Below are 6,110 nucleotides of genomic sequence, written 5' to 3'. Positions count from 1 at the left end.
ATCTGGCTGGGGCATTATGCTCCCAGCACTCATTCCTGCCATGGCAGGGGGTCGGACTTGATGATCTATTCAGGTCCCTTCCGACCCTAGAAACTATGAAACCCTTATGACTAAAGTCAATTTTTTCAAGTGCATGCTACAAAAATCAAAACATTTGTTCAATGGCTTTTTTGTTTAACTGCTGTAATAATTTGTGCTGGCAAACAAATCATTCATACATTACTATTGTAGAGTTCCTGGAGCAGTCTATGAATGGGTGGAATCTAACTTATGTAGCAATCCTTGCATGACTTCAATGCATTTACTGGTATGTTATGCTGAAATTCATGCTTAGAGCTAGTTTCTTGCACCTATCATTATATGAGATGTGTATGTTATCATTATAAAAAGGAGGAAGTAACCACACAATGGCAGCTGCTACTGAAGCACCCAGCAGAACATTTTACACCTGCTATTCAACAGTAGTTAGTGATCTAATAGCTAGCTCAATACACAGAACCTAGCTACTACATAATGACTACATAATGAATTAACGGGCATCAATTAGCATCTACAAAACCAGGCTAAGGAGAGGAAAGAATCAATACAGACAATCAACTGCCCCAAGACAGAGACAGAGACAGTCTTGGCATGAGTTTTGTCTGTCAGCAGCTAGGGGTACAGGGCCCCAGAAGCCCCCTGCACCGATCTCCTCGACAGCTGGCAGGCTTCACAGCAGGGGCCACGATCCCTGCAGTTGTCACCCTGCTGCGCCTTAACACACGCAGGGTCACCCATGGCATGAGTTTTGCTTGTCTGCAGCTTGAGATGCAGTTCCCCTCAAACTTCTGCACCGATCTTCTTGAAACATGGCAGGCTTTGTGGCCTCAGTAAGAGCTACCACCCCTGCAGTTTTCACCCCCCTGTGGTGTAACACACAGCCGTGACAGGAGTTTGGCTTTCAAGAATTTGCGGTACAGTTTTGCCCAAACCCCTGCACCAATCTTTTGAAACTTGGAAGGTTTCATGCTCTCAGCAGAGGCTATCATTCCTGCATGTTTCATCCAAATTGGACCAAAAACAACAAAGTTATAGATATTTCATTGATTCCCCATTATACCCTATGGCCTGATCTCCAAGGCAGTTCTGAAGCCTCGGAGCCACTTTGGCCGAATCGAGGCAGAAACCTGGTCTGGAGCTCCAAATCAGATCGTGGCCATCTGAAGCAGCTGGATCTGAAGCCTGATCAGATCGCTGCCAACTTGCACAGTCCTAGTTGTCACCAGACCAAGGAAAAGCTGAGGGGGTACAAATTCACGTTCAAGAACTCCCCACCCAGTGAGGCTAAGAAAGAACAAGGACACTAATAAGGAAACAGGTATAATGGCAATCAGTAAATATAAATGACACAAATGCCTTAGTAGGTTCATGATACTGTTATTCAGCTTCTCTGATGTTCACAAGGAGCTTAGCGAGATCATTTCTCATAAAGAAACTAAGAATAGTGTCCTGGAAACAATGATTTGCAAGTACGTGATTGCGAATTGGGAACTAAATCTAAAATGGTAGTGACCTCACTGTGGGTTTGAGGCAACTGAATGACAGTTCAGAAATGGAGAATAGCAGTCCAGAAATGTAGAAATGGAATTCATCTTCCAGAACCAGATGACTAAGCATAGAAGAGATAAATGTCTCTGTAGACCCCAGTGGGGGAGGAGGGACATATAGTCCAAATATGTAGAAAATGAAATGACAGACACTCTTGAAGAAAGCATTCAACCTGTACTAGAGGTCAGCCCACATCAGGTAAGTTCCACAAAGTAACTTAGCTGCTAAGAAGCATCCTTGGCACCTAGGTGCAACTTCTAAGCATTACTGATATCCACAAGCTCCTTTCCCTCCCCTACTTAACATTATAATTGCCTACCAGGAGTATACAAATAGGGCAAGGCACATGGGGTGGCTGCTGCTTACAGGGACAGCTGTGACTTGCCCTCTTGACTACTACCCTGTGCTGTTCATCCATGTGGGCACCAGTGATACTGCCAGAGGAGACCCTGAGCATCTCAAAAGTGACTACAGGGCTCAGGGTGCAAGGGTAGAGGGGTCTGGGGCTCAAGTTGTGTTCTTGTCGATCCTTCCGGTCAAGGGGAAGGGCCTGGGGCAGAAGAAGGTGCATCCTGCAGATCAATACCTGGCTGTGCAGGTAGTGTCACCAGCAGGGCTTTGGCTTCTTTGACCATGGGATGTTGTTCCAAGAAGGATTGCTGGGAATAGAGGGGATGCACCTGATGAAGAGAGAGAAGAACATCTTCACCAACAGGCTTGCTAACCTGTTGAGGAGGGGTTTAAAGTAGGTTTGCTGTGGGATGGAGACCAAAGCGCATAGGTAAGTGGGGAAGCAGACCTGGAGAAAGAGCAAGCAGGGGGGGGCAACAGAGGACGTGTTCTCATACTTCTTGAGAAATCAGGGCAATCACCTAGTTACCTCAGATGCCTGTACATAAATGCACAGAGCCTGGGAAACAAGCAGGAAGACTTGGAAGTCCTTGTACAGTCACAGGATTATGGTGTGATTGGAATAGCAGAGACTTGGTGGGATGGCTCACATGATTAGAGCACTGTCATGGATGGACACAAACTGGTCAGGAATGACAGGCAGGGGAGAATTGGAGGAGGAGTTGCACTTTATGTAAAAGAGCCATATAATTGCTCAGAGCTCCAGTATGAAACTGGAGCTAGGCTTGTTGAGAGTCCCTGGGTTAGGGTCAGAGGGGAGAGCAACAAGGGTGACATGGTGGGGGTCTGCTATAGACAGTGGTGATGCATAGCGGGTGCACGGGGGTGCACATACACCCCCTGAAAGCACCGGTGCACCCCCTGTCAGGCCAGGCTCCCTGTTTAGGTGATGGGCTCGGGGGCAGGCAGGAGTGCTGGTGGTCCCCTTGCAAGCACTGGCTGGGGTGCGGAGCCACCAGCAAAAGTGGCTGCGCTGCTTCTGGAAGTGGCTGCAGGACTTCTGGAAGCAGCGCAGCTGCTTTTTGGTGAGTGAGATTGGCCATGAGGGATCCCCACCCCGGTCAGTGACATCAGCCATGGGGTTGACTGGTGTGGGGGCGGGGGGGAGGCGCATGCCCCCACAACTCAAGAGGAACTGGTCGCCCATGGCTATAAACCACCAGACCAGGAGGAAGTGGTAGATGAGGCTTTCTTCAAACAAGTAGTGGAAGTTTCCAGATCACAGGGCCTGGTTTTCATAGAGGACTTCAAGCACCCTGACATCTGCTGGGATGGCAATACAGCACTGCATAGGCAATCCAGGATTTTTTGGGGGAGTATTGGGGACAACTTCCTGGTACAAGTGCTGAAGCCATCAACTAGAGGCCATGTTTGACCTGCTGCTCAAACAGGAAAGAATTGGTGGGGAATGTAGTATAGTGGATGGCAACTTGGCCACAAAATGACTGAGTTCAGGATCCTGAGGAAAGGAAGGATGGAGAGTAGCAAAGTAAGGACCCTGAACTTCAGAAAAGCAGACTTCAACTCACTCAGGCAACTCATGGGCAGGATCCCCTGGGAAGCCAGACTAAGGGGGAGAGGAGTCCAGTTGAGCTGGCTGTACTTTAAAGAAGCCTTGCTGAGAGTGCAGGAAAAAACCATCCTGATGTGCAGGGTGACTAGCAAGTATAGCAGAAGACCAGTTTGGTTTAGCAGGGAACTCTTTAGTCAACTAAATCACAAAAAGAAAGCTTATAAGGCATGGAAACTTGGGCAAATAACTAAGAAAGAATATAAGAGCATTGCTCAGGCATGCAGGGATGAAGTCAGGAAGGCCAAAGCACAACTGGAGTTGCTAGCAAGGGGAGTGAAAGGGTAACAAGAAGGGTTTCTACAAGTATTTGGGTTGCAAGAGGAGGATCAGGGAAAGTGTGGTTCCCTTACTGAATGGGGGAAGCAACCTTGTGACAGAGGATGCAGAAAAGGCTGAAGTGCTCAATGCTTTTTTGCCTCAGTTTTCACAGGCAAGCTCAGTTCCTAGGGCTGTGCAGAGCACGTAATATTCGATTCGACAGCCATGTTGAATATTAATCTGAGTCCCACTTCGGTTTGCCGTCTGCTTCGACTCGAGGTCGAAGCTCAGTCGAATATTTGCTTCGACTTCCCCATAGGCTATAATGGGGAAGGTCGAAGCAGGCTATAACTTTGGTATTTCTTGTCTGATCTTGATGAAACTTGCAGGAATGGTAGCTCCTGAGGACCTCACAAAATGTGCCAAGTTTCAACAAGATAAGTTCAGGGGGTGCACAGAAACTGTACCCTAAATTCTTGAGAGCAAACCACCTGTAACTTCTATGTGCAAAGCCACAGGGAGCTCAAACTTGCAGGAATGGTAGCTCCTGAGGAGCCCACAAAGCCTGCCAGCCTTCACAGTGATAGGTGCAGGGGTTTGGGGGAAACTGCACCTTAGGCTGCTGACAGACAAAACACGTGATCCAGATGGAGTGAGGAGGCGGCATTTGCTCCGTCTGCACCTGGCATTTGGGGACCCCCAGCAGCAGCAGGTTCACCTTGAGGAACACCAGCTGCTCCACCAAAGCAGGATCCAAGCAGGTGCGGTGGGGTGTCACAACATCCCCAGCAATGCTGAACACCCTCTTGCTTGGCACACTGGTTGGTGGACAGGACAGATGTTGCCAGGCAACCATGGCCAGATCCTGCCACATCTGGCTGCCGTTTGCCCAGTAGGCCAAGGGGTCGCAGTCCAGGGGCTCCACAGGCTCCGCAAGATAGGCAGACACCGTGGTGCGAGGGCTGGCTGCCTGATCCCGGGGTCTGGTGGGTCTGGCCCCGCTAATGTTTGCCATGGCCTTAGCCCATACTGGCAGCGCCTGTGGTGGAGGGGAAGACTGGCTTGTAGATGGCAGGCTGGGTTCAGGCAGTGGATCCCCCTGTCCTGCTTCTCCACCTCCGTCACTTTCTTAGTAAGTACTTCCCTCCAGTGACTCAGTGTCTTGCTGCCACATGTGGTGCCCTTCGCCCTTGGGTCACAGATGGTGGCCAGCATATGCATTGTGTTGGACCCCAAGCGCTCAAGCCTTTTCCTAAGCCCCTCCTTCAGCCACCTCACCAGTGCCTGCACATCTGGTGAAAGCAGCCTGCCCTAGCCAGGAACATTGATCCCCAGGAAGCTCTCTGTTTGGCTGCGGAGCTCCTTCACTATGGGGACCACCTGGCTGAGGAAGGCATAAGCAGCACTGAGGGTCTCAGTGGCCTCGAGGAAGGGTTTGAGAACCAGCAAGATCTGGAAGATGGCATCCCACTCAGCTTTGGTCAGGGGGCCGCTGATCCCAATCTCCCTAAGCAAGGCCAGCTCATGGATGGCCTTCTGTTGCTCCACCGGCCTCTCAGCATCAGGTATGTGGAGCTCCACCAAGTCTCCACATCCTGCATGATTCTGTGCTGCAGGACATTTAGCTCTGCTTGTTTGTCCCGCAGCATCTTGCCCCCCTTGATGCTCTGGTGGAAGGAGCCTGCTACCTTCCTGCATCTGGAAACGAGCCTGTTGGTGCCATCATCGGCAGCCCTGTCCCCCTCCAAGGCATCCCTCACAATCAGATGTAAATTGTGCGCCACACAGCGAATACCGGCAAAGTTGGCTTCACGGACCGTCTTGACCACATTGGCCCCATTGTCGGTGACCATGAAGCCGCAGGTGAGCTCAGCCTGCCCAATGCCCAGTGACCCCTGCACCATGTGATTCATGGCCCCGCTTATCTCTGCTGCTGTGTGGGACTCATCCATCACCTTGGCGTGAAGGAGAGCCCACCGACGGCCTGACTGGCCACACCAGTGCCCTGCAAGGGAGAGGTATGTATGATCTCCACCCCGGCTGCTCCAGATGTCCGAGGTGAAGTGTACGGTCACCTGAGGACCTGCCTTGTGCAGCTCCTCCCTCAAGTGCTCCCTGCATGCTTCGTATAGGGAGGGCACCACCGTCCTGCTGAAGGTGGTGCATGCGGGAACCTGGTAGGATGGAGCCAGTAGTGCCAAGAGCCGCCTGAACCCTGGCTGCTCAACAAAGGTGAAGGGCTGGCCATCCAGAGCAAGCATCTCCCCAATGGTCTGGGTGA

The 6,110-nt window shown here is 50.9% G+C and overlaps 1 long non-coding RNA gene across 1 annotated transcript in view; it reads right to left on the bottom strand.

The window, feature by feature from the left end:
- Positions 1-6,110, bottom strand: part of LOC109323208 — a 17,940-nt gene that overhangs the window by 776 nt on the left and 11,054 nt on the right. The window lies entirely within an intron of this gene.

This window comes from Crocodylus porosus, unplaced genomic scaffold (genome assembly GCF_001723895.1).
Source record: "Crocodylus porosus isolate Cpor-Errol unplaced genomic scaffold, CroPor_comp1, whole genome shotgun sequence".
In the NCBI taxonomy this organism is placed as follows: Eukaryota; Metazoa; Chordata; order Crocodylia; family Crocodylidae; genus Crocodylus; species Crocodylus porosus.
This window is presented reverse-complemented; position numbering and strand designations above follow the sequence as displayed.